We start from the raw sequence: 20,095 nt of genomic DNA on the forward strand, positions 1-20,095 counted from the left end.
CTGGCAAGCTCACATCACAGAACCAGTACTGTTCGTACCAGCTTGGGTGGAGTTACAGAGGAAGAGTTACCACCAGCTACAGAAGTACCCTGCCACTACACCTCAGCATGGGTGCTGCACAGCCAGTTGCTTTCCCACTCATCCTGCTGTATGTGACATGGAAATACAGGATGCCAGCTATTCATCTGCACCTGCTACTAGCACAAAACTTACTGAAGAAAAAGGACACACATTTTTCATCACACGTGCATTTTGCTTTCATACAACAGTTCACTTGCACAATGTTGTCCTCTTGCCCCAACACCAAGGTAGCTTTCACTTGCCTAATCAGCATGATAAAACAAACAGCATGAGCAGCTCCTGATACTTCCCTCCCTCCAAATCCATAAAGTCAATTGTAGAAATCAAGACATTTTAAATGTAACACAACTTTGGATAAAATGGTTCTAAGTTTAGGCATATTTTGCTTTTGGGCTTTCACAATGTGGAATATTATTAAGTATGACAAAATGGTATTCAGCCTGCATATTCTTTCACTGCTGCACAGTCTTGCATTTAAAGCCAAAACATATATACATTAAAGAGAAAGAATTGAGTCATTGCACAAATCATGGAGAACCTCCATATCCATAATCCACAGAGCAGCGGATAAAACTAGTAGAGGACCTGAACAAACCTTCATCAAAGACTATCTGACAATTATACAAACGGAATTAAAAAAAACAGGTTCTCATGTCTTACATGATTTTCAGGGACTAAAAATAAACCATTTACTGAAATGCTTTTCCTTAGGGCTGCCTTCCAATCCTGACAATGCCCTGAAGACAAATCCAACATGACAGAAGCTCCAACACAAGAGGGTGCAACTTTAACATTGCAATCCATGGTGGGGAAAAAAAAAAAAGAAAAAAAAAAAAGACATTTCAAGAAGGGTTAAAAATAAAATAAAATAAAAACCAAACACTCAAAATATTAGTGGGTTTAACTTTTTTCCCACAAAGGTGTTGGAATTCCGACTCTGACTGAAATAGGTAAGACAGATAAGAGGACTAGCAAAAACATGAGCACAAATGCCCAATAAGCCAAACCACCCTGTGGGATCTAGAGCAGGAAAAAGTAGAGGAAGAAGACACAGTTACTTTAATAAAACAATTAAAAATTATCATCGTCATCCTCATCACTTACCACCTACAAGGAAGGGTCCTCACAATTAAGCACATTGAGTCAAAGAACATCTGTTATGTCAGACAAGCATGGGGCAAAAGCAAAACAACCCCCCCCCCCCCCCCAAAAAAAAACCCTACAATTGGGTCAGGAATTCAACATAGTCAATTCTGTAGCACAGTATTCCACCCCACCACTAAGTAGCTCCCTCTCTCCACTCTCTGGGGTTGAGACCCCCTATATAAGCATTGTAAGACACCAGGCTGCAAAACAAAACCAATAAAAGCCCACTGGAGAAAACACACTCACTGCTGTGCCCTCAGTCACACACACACAAAAGCAACACAATGGTTCTGCTGTTTCTAACACTCCCACTGACTTCGTGGGGAGAGGAGAACAGCAATTAGCTCTGGATCTTCAGCAGCCATGAAAAGCACACAAACAGTCCATCTCCTCCAGGCAGTATGAAAAGCAGAAAGACCTGAGCTTTTGGTGAAACCCACATTGCTGATTCTTTTCTCTGCAAACTGCTCCAGTGACACAAGCACATAAAATATTTAGAGTTACTGGATTGCTGCTTCTATTCAGCCCAGTGGTAAAAGACTGACTGATACAAATGCAGAGGAAATTCTTGAGAAAAAGAAGAAAGTCAAGTGAAGATGATGTAGGAAGATCTGATCTGCCATTGCACTGCCAGCCAAGAGTGGCCACAGGAGACCTTTGTATTTTAATTTATGCTCTCTCAGTCAGGCTGAGGAGCAGCAGCTGCTGCAGTCGGAGCAGAGAAGGCACGGCTGTCAGCAGAGCAGACAGGAGGGCAGTCCTTATGCCTGCTACCCTGCGGAGAGAAGAAAGAGCAGGGAAAGAAAGGCTTCCCCAGCAGGGACCCCTCATTGCAAAAACAGATTCTGGCTGGCAAGAGCTGTCCTCTTACATGAGCTTCAGCAGTATTGGTATGGAGCAGAAGTGGAAAAACAGAACCAGGAAAAAACGTTAAAATATATATACACACACTCACACATACCTGTGTATATATATATATAAAAAAGTAAACATGCTAACATGGACTGTTAATCACACAGTGATTAAATCACACAGTGTTAAAATCACACTGGATTTTATTAATGCTAGAAAAACGCACAGTTTTCTATCAATTACACCTTTGGAAGTAGATCTAGCCTATAGATTAAATTCAGTTTACAGGACGGGTTTATTTCTCATTCAGTAGAATCTACCGTATGGAAGATCAAGGCGTGATGCAGAACACAGTTATATAGTGAACAAGGATGTAGCAGACAGGGAACAACTCTTTGTTGCTGCCAGGAAAACAGGAATTAATCCAAGTACTTCACATATATATAACAACAACAACAACAAAAAAACCAAACAAAACCACCCACCCCCCCCAAAAAACACACAAAACCACACACCTAAAAACTTGAGAAAACAAAATCAATCAATCAAAGGAATGCACACTTAAATGCTATCCCTTAAAGCGTTTTGTTCCACTGTCCAACTTTTCATTGAAGTACTTCCAAAATAGATCCCCATGCAGCAAATAAAACAAATTTCAAGATGAACAGCTACCAAACTGTTTTCTCAGGCCTTTTTTTGTCTTTTTTTTTGAGCTTTCCTACAGCAACAAGACTAAGTTCTTTACCTGGAAATCCAGTGCCCAAGGGGTTCAGATCATGGACCTGAGCCCTGAGAATAAGAACTTAAGAACTTATAAATAATAAATGAGTGCTTCTGAATGCCTTTGTAAGTAAAACAAAAAGTCTTTGGGGAAAAAAAAAGCTTACAGAGTTCTTTCTCAAGCCTAGTAAACTAGTATAAATCTGAAGCCAGTCTCTGGATGTTCAGCTAGCTGTAAAGGATCTGATCATGCTCTCTTATGAGGTTATGTTGCTCCCTTGCCTCTCTCTTCTTTGTCAGCCAGTAAATACTAGTTGTCATCCATGACACATTCTTCCTTCCTTCCCATGACTACTCTGCAAATAAACAAGAAAAGTCTCACATTTCTTTAATCAGATGTCCAATGCTGTGGTATAAGGTAAGATAATTTTTATAAACTTGCCTTGATTAATAAGTTTGCTTGGGCTATGACACAACCTTCCAGATGTCAGGTTTATACAGCACCAGTGACTCCACTCTACTGCCTGGCCACTGACTTACCTTTTGCAACCCCCCTCAGGGTTGTACTCTCAACACAACACTGGTCCCTGCTTCACAGACAGCCTAGGCAGCACTGCCCATAAGCCATACATTTGCTTAGGAGCTTTCTCGGGGCCCAGACAAGAAAGGAACTTTACACCTTTCCTTCCAAAATAACAGGTACGTGCTACATTTGACCTTTTATGTTACAGCCAGTTACTGGAATCTTCCAAAATTATAGTCAAAGGAAGGAATAGTGTGGTGTCTGCCTGAGAACACCCTTCAGATTCACTTGCCCATCACAGTTCTCTCCTGGATACTATTTTGTTACTTAACAAGGTTGTATCATAATCAATGGCAAAATTATATAAGGATTCTGGGAGTTCAGGCTTGCACGTTTCTTCCTTTTGGGAAGCATGGGAGAGGATGAAAAAGGACAGAAGTGCAAGGAACTGCAATCCTCCATTAAAACTGCAACTATATGTCTTACTGTTAAAACATGGCCTGGGCTGAAAATGGTTATTCCATTGTAACCGGAGGAGCTGTGTAAAGATCCAACTAGGTCACTATCTGGAAACTTAAAGCTCCTCTTCCCAGCAGCAAGTTTTTTCATCTGTGACATCCAGCTGTAGCTGCCTTGGACTAATACACTCACTTAACTTTACACACCTCCCAATTCAACCATCCGAACCACTGAAAAGGAAGGTGTCCAAAATTTGTTTCTTAATGGTATTGTGTGGAAAAGCCAGGGGCAGGGTACAGCAGGGAGCAGATAAAAGGTGTTTCAAACTACATTCTTCAGATGCAGGATTTTCATTGTGGTTTCACAGAAGCTAAGCAGATGAACATGGAAGTTAATTGACTCTAAGCTGTAGAATGCTTTATTAGATGCCCGTTGAAACTCCACCTCTCCCAAAGAAAGCCAATACTAGTAGAAAAGAGGTACAGCTAACAACTGGATGTCACTCGCTTCAGAAAATTAGAGATTCAACAATCAACTAGATAAAGTCACAAAGAAAAATATCATATAGTGATACCAAGTACAAAGACACTAATTCTGGATCGGAAAGGCTGGGGATTCAGAGCATATTCCCTAAGATTTATCATTATGTACCTGCCTTGTTTCTTACACTTCTCACCAGCTGTCTACCGCTGGTCGTTTTCTGAGGATATTTACCTTAAACAGACCTATTGCCTGGTCCAGCGTGATCACCGGTATGGCCTCTTAGTTGCATTTCTAAAAAGGCTGAGGTCTGCCTTGGCAGTGACACCTTATTTTAGTTATTTTCTATCTGAGGAAATGCTTCAATCCAAACATAGTATTAGATGTCAGAGAGAAAAGACTAGAAAACCTCACAGCACATCACCCATCAAAGCTTCAAAAGAACTTTCTGTCTAGCCCTGTGCAAGTTTTCATCCTTGCGTCCTATCCAAATCCAAGAACACTCCCTTTTATTTTAAATGCAAAATGCCCATATTAAAGGAATTGATTAATAGTGTATTATGTCTGAATTTAAACCAATGTTTTAATGCTATATATTTTCACTAAAGTAATATAATTTCTTGAAAATTTCAGAGCTACCTTTAATAAGCTCACAAAATTACATCCAATACTAATCTTTGTATTTACTCCTTTGCTTCCAGTTACTTTATGATTATAATTTGTTAGGAACAAACAACAAATACATAAACTTCACCCTACTCTCATTCTGAACACTGAGAATGCTTTTTGAAATTTTGTAACAGTTTACAGACCACGAAGTACAAACTGCTGGCATTATCTCAGATTAAGCCAGAAAGAAGAATTTTCACTAGACACATATTCATCCCAAAGTTCAAGGGAGAAAGAAAAAACCACACCTTAATCACCCTTCAGCAAAGTGCAGTAGAAATACCATTCCAGACAAATTCCTACTGGGTCATACCAGACCAGTATTAATGGTTTCGTTTCCATAACTTCTGTAGTAACTGTAGCTCTGCAGACTTCAACATTCCTTTCATACCTTAGGCTTTCCTAACTCAACCTGGGGTTGATCAAAGGTATCAGACTTTGAAAACAATATGGAAATGACAATGAGCTTGACACAGACTTGAGCTAATTAAGATTAAATATTCCCAAGGGACATTGCTCAGTGTACAGTAGGGGGGACTTTTGCAGACTGGGTCTGTCCACAGAAATTACTAATTATGCCAAATACTAATTGCAGGGTTGGTGTTTGATGTGGACACCACTCACAAAAAAACCCCCATACACAGCTTTAAATCAAGGCAGGTAAAGCAATTTGGTGCTTCTGTAGCAAAATGGCTCCCCCAGTCACATCCTCCCCTGAGGGAAGTTGTTCTCCTCCCATGTCACTCTTCACCAGACTCCCAGTTGGTCCATGAAGCTGTATCTTACACAGGCTTTAAGTTGGTTTAGCTGGCAAGGACACCATCTTCAAATTCCCCCTGGGACAAAACCACCAAAACTCCAAACTACCTTTGAATTGTATGGGACCCCAGCTGGAAATTAAAGATTATTCAAAAATGCCTTTTTATCACATCTTTCACACCACACAAAATACAGCCGAAGATATTTTAAAACAAACAAACCAACCAACCTGTTCGAGGTATTTAAATTGTTAATCCACACAAAACTAACAGAACTCCAGAGTACACGATCTTTAAAGAAACATTTTTTCACTTCTTTATCATTAACACTTTAACTTGTTTAATAATAGCTGTAGATACGTTGATATATTGTTTCTTCACACACTAGAGGGAAAAATAAGAGCAAGATTATTTTCCCTAGGAAACTCCCTTGCATTAAATCTAGTCAAAAGGCAAGGCTCAGCACATCTCCTCCAAAACCTTGGAACCATTTTTGGCTCTGGAGGTTAATGTTTCATTTAAAGGTATGTGACAATGTAGCAGATTAAGGATTCAGTGCAATAGCTCGAAGTTCTTCATCTCGATCAGTGGTGTGATGAATCTAAAAGCAGGGATTGTTAACCTTGACTTTTTTTTTTTTCTAAACTATCAATAAGAAGCAGTTTCACATTTCTTTAAAGCCTTCCTTAAGGGCAAAAAGAAAGGTGGCTCTTGATGATTACTTTTAACAGTATTGAAACCACTGGAACTAGCACGAAGTATAACTACCTACTCATATTGTTTTACTACAAAGTGCTGAAACAATCCAATAGTAGAAAATAAATGCAATATTCATCAAGTTCTGCACTTAGAGAGACTGTTTTTACTTTTTCTCTATCAATCACCAAAGCATAAAGAAAACTAGACCAAGATGTTCAGTCCCCATTCAGCCATAATTTGATTTTCAGGCTTGATTTATATACACAGCTTCTTTTATGCTTTGTTTACAGAAATTCTTTTATCTGACACACTAGCTTACTTGATAAGACACCATTAGCAATAATACAACATACTTCATGCAGAAGCCACTATCTTTAATCTAAACTGTTGTTAAAATTCAGATGCCACTAATACAATGTGGAGATTTCTTAGGGAGCTGCTGGTAGAGCACATCAGTAGTGGTGCTTTAGAGCTGGGCATTAGCAGCCCCCTCGGACACAAACTCATCATGAAGTTCCTGTTATTATGTACATGCCTGGCAAAAGCAGGACTCAGTACTCAATGAAGTGCTATGAATCACTACTTATAAAAAATGACAGCAGTGACCAGCTTGCTGTCCAGACTGGTAGCAAAGCACATAGCCTGCAGAAACCACTGTTTTCTGCACGTATTTCAGCACATGTAAAGCTACTTTGTACAAGCACACCACTACTCTACAATTAGAGAAAACACAGTCACAATTGCTTGCTGAGGATGAACTCTGCGTCCTTCATCAGCTAAGTTCTCTCAATGATCTAAGTGTTAGAGTCTCATAGAGCTCCTGTTGCCACAGGGAAATTATCATGTAATGGATGCCCAGGCAAGCTGCTTACTCTGAAACACAAATGAGCAGGAACACACCCTGGTAGGCTCGACTGTTGTCTGCCAGAGATTTTGGTTAGACCACTCCATCATTCTTTTTGCCAGGATTTAACTACTTAGGCAACTGAAGTAATTACTCCAGCTCTTTTGAACAACTTTCCAGTGTTTTGTTTGGGGGACCTCTTTGGGCTTTCTCACATATCCTCCCTTTTTTTTTTTTTTTTTTTTTAAAAACCTACGTTGTTTGTAAAACAATTATGCAGCTTCCAACAAGTGATTCCCACTGAAGTCAGCAGGATCTGTCTGCTCTTATGCAGAGGGTCATAGTAAGTACCCAGTCACTAACAGTGCTGAAAGCCTTTGCGCTCTATACTCTAAGTGCATGAGGGGCTAAGCAGGGGGCTCATGCAAAATTAATAACACATCAGGAAGTGGATGACGGAGAGGGAAGCCACTTAATAATTGATCCACAGTTTGTTTTCTGTGAATTCTGAAACAACTTTATGGGTGTTTGTTTTGGTTTGCCTTTGTGTTTGTTTTTTCCAAGGTAGAAAGTTTTTGAACTAAAATTCTACTAACAAAACTGAGTGAAATAATGACAAGAGCAGCACTTTGATAACAATAACTGCAGAAAAATATCTTCCCAGAAAGAAAGATGGAAATGGAATAAAAAACAAAGCAAGTCTTTTTTCAGACAAAATATGACTACCCTCTCACTTTTATAAGCTTACATTCTTAAACACCTTCTGCTTTATGAACAAATGTGTGTATTCCATTCCTGCTTACTCTGTGACAAATTACAAGTTTCTCTTCTCACCGTCATTTATACAGAAGTCCAATCATATCCCACAATGCAAAGTCCATCTTTCCATCTTAAGTCCTTCAAACTCGTCAAGCTAGGAGTCTAATACTGCTCACTTGAACAATTTTGTTAACACACAATTTTGATATACCAGAATTGTTCTAGCTTGCTCCATAAATATCATCTGCAGTGATTTTAAGGACATGTTACAATGGCAGATAGGAACAAAGTAGCCTTTTAGCATAAATGAAAATCTGACCTTAGTACCCTAAGAAGATTTAAGTAGAAATACTCACCAGAGTTCTGATGCATCTCCAAAGATATAGGAGTCCCACCAACTCTCACCATAAAGTACTTAGGACTTCACAGTATGTTTCTAACTCATACAGCAGCAATAATCACCAGCATATTTAAATTTCAGCCCTGTACTCCAGCCTCAAGTAACACCACTGAGATCCTGGACTTCAACAGCAACAGGCCTTCCACATGGTGCAAACAGGAGACTCAGCACATCCCTCAAATCTCTATGACCCAGTCCCTAAAATAGCCTCATCCATTCTACCTCACTTGATTCTACACAGCTCAGTCCTGCAGCAATTTTTTACGAATTGTTATGAAATGTGACATTCTTCACATCAGAGCAAGAGCTGTATGCACAGCTTTGATATTCACCAGACTTACAGTTTGACACAGTAACTAAAGAAGTATTATCTCCCACGGTGTTATTTGGGAGGTCTTGCACCAACGTGAGGCTTGCTGTTTCAAAACGAGATGCTTGCACATTACACTGAAAGGCGTACACATGCTTATGGAACAAAGCTGTTTGTCAAATAGGAACAAGAACCTTATAAAATAGTACAAAAACCAGCCAGTGTTGGGTTTTTACTTCTCCTTCCCACTTTCCTGTGGACACATGGCTGAACTCCAGTAATAGAGTTCGCAAACTGCCTCTCTTGCGGCATGACAGTGACCGTGTAGAGGCTCCTGTGAGCTTTCTACTCCAGGTGACAAGTGTAAGAACAGACACAGAAAGGACTTCCTTGGAGAATAGAACAGAGAGAACAGCCTCTGCAAGCTGGAGTAGAGCACAAACTGAAAGGTGGGCAAAACCAACAAGAATAGGTTATCTACAAGAGGCAAGGTAATTTCTCTAGGCAGTAGTGAGCTGCTGTTGACATGAAAACCACAAGTAAGTGGAGTACTTCATCACTGCCATTTAACAGGCATGGTACATTTAAAACAATATATGAAACACCAGATGATAGAGAGTTCACTAGAAATCCTACACACACACCTATTTCTGGGATGGGGAAGTTGAAGACAAAAGCTACTGTAGCCCACAGCTGTCCTTTTGCCTCTCAGATGTCAGCCCCACTGCAGGACAGCTGATAGAATCATGAATCTATGGGGCAGAGAAGAGTATTCAAATAAAAATGGCCAGATGGGAGTCACAATTCATTCATCTACTACAGTGGCACAAATCCTTGAGTGTCAGTCTCATCAGGATTGGGATTGGTTTTCTTTAATATGCAAAGTTATTAGCTGCATTCTTGCAGGAGCTACTTCCTCTCCCACAGGTATGAGAGTGGCTTAGGAAAAATGTAGGAAAGCAGAGGCCAACAAGGATATAAACCATGTAAAAATGCAATTGGCTTACGTTCTTGAGTCAAATACATACTTATTTGCATGAAAAAGTTCCTGCAGAATAAATATTGATTCAAATAACACCACAAACCTTTAGACTATCCAGGCAGTGGTTTTGCCTATTCTCAAAACAAAGAATACAAAAAGAAAGCAATGTTTTCAAACCACACCCAGCCCCACACATCTGAAGTGGGAACACTACTTGTGACCATGCCAGAGCTCCCAGCAGGAACACAGCATCAGAATACAGTCAGAGGAAGCAAAGTCCTTCTCTGCATGCAACAGCAGTTAGATGTGTTTCCAGTCCCTTCAAGTCCTGCTTTTAGGTACATAAGTTAATAAACTTCTGCTCTAGCAAATCAGAATTTTTTTTTAATTACTGCATTATTTTGTGGATATATTATTATATATATACATATATATATGCATGCATAGTGTTATATATATATATATATAAATGTATCTCCAGCGTTGAACGCATACTAACCATTTGCATGTAACAAGCCCCCAGAAAGGATACCACTTGGGAATGGATAATCACGACAAACTCTCTTCAGAAAGGTCACTTGCCACCCCATCTAGCAGGCCACACCAATGAAGGATTAGCGTTTTTACGGGGAGTGGCACAGTGTTTGGAATAACATTTATGGGAAGGAAAAACCAGAGAGATAAATGATGGAGCTGTCCACTTAAGCTCAAATTTAGTTCACATTACAATAACCTTGGAAGATAATCACTGTTTATTGTTACTCCAACATCACTGAGCAAGCAGGAGTAAACAGATAACCACCATAACTTTTACAAAAACAGTGAAGATCAAAGTGCACCAGAGGGGTAGCACTTACATCTGCATAAAAGTCCTCACTGGAGTGAGCTAAATATTGACCCAGCATCGTGTCTTACACCTCTGTGTACACCATAGTCCAAAACCAATTCACTTAGAGCTGATCACTTTAAGTCGATCTATGCAGGGAAAGGAGAAGCTGGTCCTACCATCTTCCCACACTTCATTCTTGGAGCCAAACAGCAAATCAATAGAAATTGACCCAGATGAGAGAGTTCTCAGCCAAATCTGGTAACTGACTGTTGTCAGTCCACTGAAGCTGCATTAACACATTTGGCTCTGCAGCTTTTTGCCAGCCTCAGCTGTTTGCAGCCTCCTGCTCTCATTCTGACACCAGAATTTGCAAGGCCGCACACCAAAACCAATCCTGAAAAGCTCCCACAACCAAAGTGGGAAGTGGCCCTGCAATAGAAACAGGTCCTCCTAGGCATACGGAGATGAAAAAAAAATTGAGTTAGGCAGCAGTTCACATCCCCCCTTAATGGCCATAGAGAGAAAAAGAAACAGGAGAATAGTTGTCAAGCAATACTGAATAAAAACTGGACCTTAGTTATTTTTTAACTGCAATCATACATATTTTTTATATATATTTTATAGTCTTCACAAGCCAGTTGGATGAATTTTCATCTAGAAATTAATTGGATAACTCCTTGGAAAAGAGGAATTCTAATTTTACAAGTCTTACCTCTTCTTTTTAAATTATTTTAATTATATATTTAACTATTCTTTAATTATATATTTAATCATTGTTGGACTGACTGAATTCACACATACTCCTGTAGACATATACCCACATGAACTGGCAGTCAGGAAGACAATTTCTACAAAACTATCTTTTACCCACATGGAACAGGGAATCTTTCTCGTTTTATATTTAAATGGCAAAAATTAAAATTAAAGAATCTGAAACCCTTGCTCTGTGCATAGTAGAACACCCCAGTATACTCCCAGCTGAGAGGTGCCCACGGTACTTGGCAACCCTTCTCATTATCTGATTTCTGTTTTGAAACGTCACCATTTCCAAATTCTGCGCTCCAGTCTGAAACACTCCAATCACATGGCATTGCAGAGACTCTTCCACAAGGTGACATAGTTAATGGAAGCACAGCACAAAGCAACAAAACCTTGCCATACATTATCTATGAACCTTTTCCTCAATGTCTCTGCTCCTATATATAAACCATTTACAGCACATAGAGGGAACTTCCTTCAAACTTTTTAAATCACAGGATTTTTAAATCACAGCCCATTGGCAAACAGAATGTAGCAGAAGGGATGCAGTTCAATGAGAGGCAAGCACAGAGAACCCAGCCTCACAAGGCTAAGTATATGCCCTACACATGGGTACGTAAAGCAAAGGTATCCAACAGGGAGAACCTGTAGTGCAGGCTCGGACAAAATGACAGGCACAAGGTGGGTCTGCTTGGGATGACATCCCACACACAGAGCTGCTGCACCTTTGCTTGGGGCACCAGAGCTCAGTTGAGAGAGCCTGCCCTCTTGACACAGAGAAAATTGTGACACAAAATAATGTTCTATGTCATGGAAGATTTGCCCCTAAATCAATATAAATTAAGTTGGACTCTCATCACACATAATCCACTAACACTAGGAAACACCCCAAGTTTCTGCAAGCATCCTTGCAGTATCACTTATTTCATACTCAGTACCCTCTAACCGTAGCTTACTAGAGCAATGACAGCAGACATACTCAGGTTTTAACTGATCAACACCATGCTGATGAAGTGAACAAAACAGAAGTCTCTATGAACCCAAAATATTGCACATATCTAAAGACGTCTAGTCTTCTTTTAATGCCTTCTCTGAATTCAATACGACAAAGAAGGACCAAACACTTTTAGAAATAATGTTACTTGCTTACTGAGGAGAAAGAAAACCTATTTAAGCAAAAGCTCCTATAATTCTTTGGTTGTTTTTCCCCTGTAAGAAGTTTTGCTGTTGGGAAAACCAGGAGGCAGCAAATACAGAATAGGTACAAAGTGTTTTCATAGTATTTATTCGCTTTGCTGCAAAAGGAAAAAAGCTCTCCTGTCACCACACATCAGGAATGTTGCTTGAAATGATTTTCAATATGATTTCATGTAACAGAGTCTTCACTAGGAGCAGAGGCATTTTCAAGGCCTGGAAGAGGCATATTGATTTTTCCCAGTTCTGTGGGAAATTGACAGTTCATTCACAAGATCCTCTGTGTGTGATGAAATACTTATTCTAAATGCTGTCCAGAGGAAAGTGACTGGAAAGCTGAAACATTAGCTGAAGAATCTGATGTGGAGACTGATGTGCATTAAAATAAATACTGCAACAGCCTCATTTAGTTTATAATGCTAAAGGAATAGGATCTGACTGTTTTTAGCATCTCTGCAAGTCAGGCCATCTGGAGGTTATATGAGATCACACTGAGTCAGAGTTTGATACCAAATCAAGCACCCCTGACTGCAAGCCTCAGTGTGTTAGTGACATTTTTAAATGCCAGCATACGGAGAAGGCTGAACTGCTCTAGATCTCTGTGGATGTTACAGAAGCAGCTACACTGAGCACTACGCCAACAGTGACATCCACCCACACCAACCCTTACACCTGTACAAAATACTGCTGAAATCAGGGAAAATCTCTATCCACAAAGAACCACATGGGAGAGACTGGGAGAGCCGCTGGCTTGAAATATTTTGGGTGCATGTACAGGAGAAGAGGTAAGTCAGGCCTTGCTCTGGGGAGGCGATGCCCTGCTCTGCACACACACATCCCCCTCTGGGCCTGTATCCCAGCCACACAGTGGTAACCAGTCCCTGCCACACCAGAGGCAATGCTCCACATCCCATCCCTGGAGCCCCAGTCTAGTCCCAGAGGGGCCAGATGACCCTAAGTCCAACCTGGGGGAAGGGCTCAGGAAAGCCAAGGGTACTGAACTGAAGCATGAGGCAAGCACAGGTCTTGACCCTACCTCCTCTTGGAATTTCTATCAGCTGAACACTGCTGGAACCAGGAGTGGCAGCTATACTTGTTCTTTTCTGTATCTTTCCTGTCTTTCTCTCTTCCTCTTTATTCTTCTAACTCCCTCTTCTCAGAGTTTTGAGTAACTCAAAATCAGACAGGCTTGGAGTTTGCTTACTTGAATGGGCTATGTTAATGCTCTGTGAAGTGTTTTATGTTGAGTGAATGCTGCTCTAAACTTTTGCCAAAGTTATCTGATTTTCTGAAGTTGCCAGTGAAGTTTTTTGTTGTTTTGACCTCTTGAGAACATCTTGTCAGCATTTCTCCTGTGCATCTAACTCAAGAGCACGTGAGAAACTGTAAACCCTTTCAGGAATCTCATTAAGTGAGTGTTTTTTGGGGCCTTGCATCACGAAATAAGCTATTTTGTGGCAGCAGCAGCAGCAGCACGAACACAAAAAATGGGATGTTTTGCAAATTCACATGATAGTACAATGAAAAAGAAAGGTTATTCTTTACTGATTTAAGGCCTAAGGTATTGCTGGATTTTGCACTGTAAAACTGTTATGAAATGCAATTCAGTATATTCATCAGAAATTGGACAAGCTTTTTTTGTTTTAATTCTTTACCTCATTGTAACAATATTTGCTAATTTTTAATGAGAAACAGACAAACTGTACACGAGTACAAAGTCACCATGAAATTCTAGCTAATGTAAAAGTCAGAAATGAAGAAGTTTAAAATACTACCATACTGGAAGGCACTTCCATGGCTAATGCTGACAGTGACTTCTGGGTCATCTCTAACAGAGCTGGGTTACTTCATGAGCTGTTCAACTCCTTGCTCTCCTGTCTACATCAATAAAACAATTACAGTCCTGTTGACAGGCTACTAGCCATGCATTTGAGAAGCGTGCTGCAAATTTTGGGCAAAACAAGGCTCTCCTGAAGCACTGTAGTTTAAGACCAGAATTTCCTAGCTGGTAGAATTAGGTCAAGTGATTATTTTGGGTCAAAAATATTTTCTCTCACCTCCGGTTTTAACTGAAAGCAAAACATTGTATTCTAAATGCCCATAGCAAATCTTCACAGGTTACTGCTTTTGGTTAATGGAGTATGAACTGTTGAAGTATCTAGCCCGAGCACTTAACAACACATCAGCTTCTTGCTCCAAATTTATAACTTGTAGCACCCCTGGTGCTAAAAACAGCTTATCATGCTTTTTCAACATAGACTTCAAAACGTCTATTCGTAGAACTGGGACTCAAAAGAAAAGGAAGTGATGTTTCACTAACTGTAAGTTCAAGTTTCTCATCCTCTACCAATCATTAACTTGCATCTTACAGAGTTTGAGGAATAAAGAATAAATTAAAGTTCACTAAGAAGTACATCAGGATTATGGTAATTCTATAGAATTAGGTCTTAGAGAGCATTCTTAAATAACAGACTACATACATACTTTCAATCCTGTCCACTGGAGAGGATAGAGAAGTCCCTTACATTTTTCTTCTTACTACTCTCCACACAAAAAAAAAACCCTGAACCCCTCTTCTCCCCCTCCAAAAAAAAAGCCTTTCCCTTCCACATCTTCCATCTGAAAATTACCCTAAATCAACTGCACCTTGTATGTAATTTTTTTGTTTGTTTACAAGAACATGTTTTCTGGGTTCTCATCTGGAAAAAGAAAGTCCTACTTCCCCAGAACAGCTCATGCCTTCCCTACATGCCTATTACATCATCCACTACAGTTGAATATGTACATCCTAATACATACACCAAAAAGTTCACAGTGCAAAGACTGCCTTATTAGAATTAAGGTAGCACAACCACCTTCAAATTCAATGTTGCAGAACATGGATTTGTTGCCTTTATTATGGAAATATTATTGACATGCAACAAGGGCAATGGGATTAGGACCAATGATAATTTCTTTTTGCACACACAAATACCCGTAAGATGTTTCACTCACAGAAGTATTCTGTTGGGGCTGCCTGTGCTCTGGGTGCCATTCACATGGATCAGCTTTTCTCTGACTGGGACAGTGAAGATTCAAAATTGACTCTTCATACTTTGAGACAGATGTGTCACCAGAAAAAACATACTGTGACAATTCAATCAAGGTGGAAGACTGGTAAATATATTTAGCAAATTCATCTTTAACACAGAAGGAAAGTATATAAGCTGCATATGATAGTTCCAATAATATTCTCTTGAAGCACATTGACATCAAACAAGAGAAGTCACACAATTAATCACGTGTTTTCTCTAGTTCTAGTTCCCTTATGCTTCTTCAATCTTTTAGAAAATAGAAACATCAAATAACTTAAAACAGTAATATAGTTATGAACACCCAATTTTGACAAAACAAATATTTATGAGAAAGGAAATAGTTTCTCCCATGTTCCTCACCTATTTCTTTTTATATTACCAATGATACACCCTACCACAACGTTATGAGGGAATACAAGGCAAGGAAAATTTTTATTCTAAGTATGACCTCTACAAATCTGAAGTAAGTCCCCCGGAGCCAGCAGTTACTAAATTTTTATATGCATTTGAAAGACTGAGGCTACATCTGCTGAAAGAGACACTGAGGAATTCAAGAATCCCGACCTCACAATAATGCACCTATTTCACCAATATATACGCCCCCAACCTTTCACTGTTACAAAACAGTGGAGTACTTGCCCAAAACAAGCATTATTCTCTTTCTGACAAGACCACAGGTGGAATGCTTAGCTATGCTTCATCTGTGCTATGAAGAAATGTAAAATGAAAAAATAAAAGCCATTTGATCATAAAGGGGGAGAGGAGGGAAATGAACGGAATGCTTCCACTTCTACTGCAAGGACATCCTCCCAATGCAAAGATCAAATGCTACAGAACGCATTCCAAAATTGCATGGAACAAGCCTCACATTGATTTGTTTGGGGTTTTTTTTAACCACTGTGGCAAGGGAAAAATTACATAATCAAAACTTCCTTGTGGATATCTGAAAACCAGCTAACATCAGAGAATTATCTTCTCCCCCTTTGAAAAATAAACTATCAACAATGTACAAAATTTAATAAGCAATCTACTGGTTGTCCTTTAAAGGTCAGTGCACTTGTCCAACACTTTTCCTGTAACACACTTACATAACCTTATTTTCTTCCCACTACCTCACTGTAATTCAGAAGACTATCTAGATTCCCATATAGTTGCCATCAAATACAGCAGATGCCAAGCAAATTAAAACACGAGTTATGACTCGTAGTATGCTGATGTATCATAATTGCAGCATAGCTCATAACTTAGAATGAATCACCAGATAAAGTTTCTGAGGCGTCAGTTCTTTTTATACATCTTTCCAATTAGACCAGGGTCAGTAGAATCAAGTGTGGATTGAAATATAGATCTTAACAATGGTATACATCCACCGTTTCCATAAATATAAAAAAGCATAGAGAACAATTAAAAACACCTCTTGAAACTAAAAGTCAGCCTAAAACTGTCTTTCTAAAGTAAGGGGGAAATAGTTCTTGCCCTTTGTGAAGCAGGCCAGCCTACTTTAACCTTTAGCACCATGCCTTTGACATCGTTCTACATGGAAGCCAAAGGGGGAAAGGAGGTGTTGTTTGCTTGCTTGCTTTGAGTACAGCAAAGTGTTCTCTGTTACCTCATATTACAGCTTTATGCTTTACCGAGCCAAGACCAGAACGGCTCATGAAAAAGCAGTGCCTACCGCAGCAGCTGCCAGCCGAGACAGGCAGCACACGGAGCGTGTGGTGCTTTAGCACCGGCAGAATGGCAGTGGAGCTAAAGCACAGGTGTGTGCACAACCAGCAGGACAGCAGCTGAGCAGTGTAAAGGGAAACACGACACTGAGTTCCAGCCTTAGATTTAGATGCATTTGTGCCTATTAGCTCTCTGTTCCAGAATATTATTTTGGAGACTGCCCAATGAGATTTCCTTTTCCATGACAGAATAGTCTCATAAAATAAGCTTTCCTGAACAAACATTTTCAGAGTATTTATCAACTTTAACACTGAATTTCCAAAAGAAATTAAGCCTGCAAATACATCTAGAACATTAATTATGCATAGATTCAGCAGATAATATTGTCTTCTACAACAGTACGAAACACATATTTAGGCACAAATACGTTACCTGGAGTGGTGCAAGCCTGAGAACTATCTCCTAAAAAAGAATACTGTCACCTTTAGTCACAACTAAAGTCACACAGCATTGGAGTGCAACTTTCCCATATTAATTGTCCTAATAATTCTCTTGTGGTTTTTAAGGCATAAAATACCTGACCAGCACAAAACAAAAAAGACAAAAAGGTCTGGTAATTTATTTTGCCCCTATTCTGTGGCATTTAAAGCCTCAGATTCTTTGTAATAACTTGAGTTTAAGTAGCAAGTACAATCATTCCCCACATAATTTCAGCAGATCTGTAATATTCCTCTATTCAAAGCACTGACAATTTTCTTGTCAAAATCATTGCTCTTCCAACTCAGTTCTCTTTATTTTTAGTCCACTGTTTTATGATGCAGAATAGAGAGTATATTCTTTGTTTACATTAACATTTTAAAAGGTTGTGTTAAAACCACTACATAATAACACTCAGATAGAAGGTCTAACAAGGTGTGCTATATATCTCCCTGTTTGCAAGATCCTGGAAAGTGTCACGGGGTTAATATGATCACCTCTTTGTCATTTCGATCTATTTACAATGACTACATTAGTGGCTATTTTTGATTACCGCTTTCTGTAAACAATCAATTGAATTTGCAATTTTCATTTACAGCTTTTCTGGCCCAGTTACTGAAGGGTCTGCTATTACTTCAGTATAAACAACATTAACATGTATTCAACAAGAGTATCTGCCTAGGTTTTCACTCCAAATCAGGAGAGACATGGTAATAAATGCTGGCTCTCTCATAAAGAGATTACAATATTCTAAAGAAATTACTAAACTCTCAAAGTGCTTGGTCTTTGTGAATTTCAAGAAGTTTAGCCAGGAACACAAATGAGACAATTAGCATTTTGCAAAAGAGGAAATCTGCAAGCAAGGGCCACACATCGAGCAAGTGGCAGAGTGGGTGATACACAATTGTATTTTTTCAGACTTTCAGATTAGCATTCCAGCAGTATAAAGCCTTTAGCCCATTCAGTTACAACAGAGGCACACCTGCCATCATGCAGAAGCTATGCTGCATCAGCCTCAGGAACACAGAAATAAGAAAAAGACTAGTTACAGAAAACCTAAAACATAACCACTTCCCCACTTGCACCATCCACACATTCACCTGCAGAGAATAAAATGAAGGAAATTACAGAACATAGAGCTTTTGACAGACCAACAGTGTGTGAAAGGCCAAGTTAACATGGCTATGTAGATTCCACCATAACTTCCCTCTCTCAGTCCAAGGACACAGCACGCAAGTGTTCCTCACACTACTTGCTCCCTGCTGAAAAGTATCTGTGTTCACAGCAACATATGCCCAGCAGAATCAAAACAAAAAAACAGACAAGGGAAAAGAACCATGGCAAACTCAACAACCAAAAACTGAGCCAAGAGTACAATCACAACAGCTCTATAGGGTCAGAATAATACAAAGCTTGCTACCGTTCATCTGCAGGGGTCGGTCTGGGGCCAAGTAAACACTGACATAAAGCCACAGTCAGCTTCACTCTCGCAGCATATCTTCTTGTTTAAGGCAAGGTATTACAGTATAAATGGACTTAATCAAAACCGCCACCCTTTCAAAACATCTTCTTCAGGTATCTTAATTTTCCAGGAACATAGACCTGAGGTTAGCTATGGATACCTGCTATCCACGTAACCACTGTCCTCTGTTCTCCCCAAGGGGACAATCAGAAGCTCAGCACTGCTCAGAAGGTTTCTCTCCTCTATTCCTCCCTACCTTCATCCATAACTTTCAAGTTGATGTTGGGGCTTTTTTCCCCAATTCTCCTTTCTAGTCCAAACAAGCCGCTATATGGGATATGTATTCAACTTGCTTCCAAAGCCCCTCAAAAACACACCCACACCATCTGGGTTCAATCCAGAGCTCGATGATCCTGGTGGGTCCTTCCAACTCAGAATGTTCTGTGAATCTGTGAAGCTGGGTTTATGCGTGTTTCTCACTGCTGTGCAGAATACCTCATGGAAAGAGGGGAACTGTACATGTAAGAGCCTTCACCTGACTTTAACATTCCATGCAGTGAGAAGACCTCATCACTCACATGTGTGTGAGAAGGCTCACCCCCTCCCCTCCCCCTCTGTGGTTATGAAATTTGGTATGAACATCCGAAAACAGCTGCTTCTCTTTCAAATCCAAGACATCGAGAAGATGCTAGAAGTACTGTTACAGGCAGGTTACATTTCACTGTACAGTTCTGCCTACTCTACAGCCGGTGGGGAATGGTGCAACAAGATACTGTGCAGGCAGATCAAGCAGCACAGCCAGGAATCCCAACAAATGCCCAAACAGGCCTCCTACGGGCTTGCACTTTAGGGATGGGTGGAAATACCGTTTCCCCCCTCCTCCATCCTATTATTGCTACTACTACTATGTGTTAATAGCTAATCATAATAAACCATACACAACTTCATCA

At 39.8% G+C, this 20,095-nt stretch overlaps 1 protein-coding gene across 2 annotated transcripts in view; it reads right to left on the minus strand.

Annotated features, from left to right (window-relative positions):
- The window catches only part of TSPAN5 (tetraspanin 5), an 85,236-nt gene that overhangs the window by 64,195 nt on the left and 946 nt on the right, over positions 1-20,095 (minus strand). The window lies entirely within an intron of this gene.

The sequence above is a fragment of the Corvus moneduloides genome, chromosome 5 (assembly GCF_009650955.1).
Source record: "Corvus moneduloides isolate bCorMon1 chromosome 5, bCorMon1.pri, whole genome shotgun sequence".
Lineage (NCBI taxonomy): Eukaryota > Metazoa > Chordata > Aves > Passeriformes > Corvidae > Corvus > Corvus moneduloides.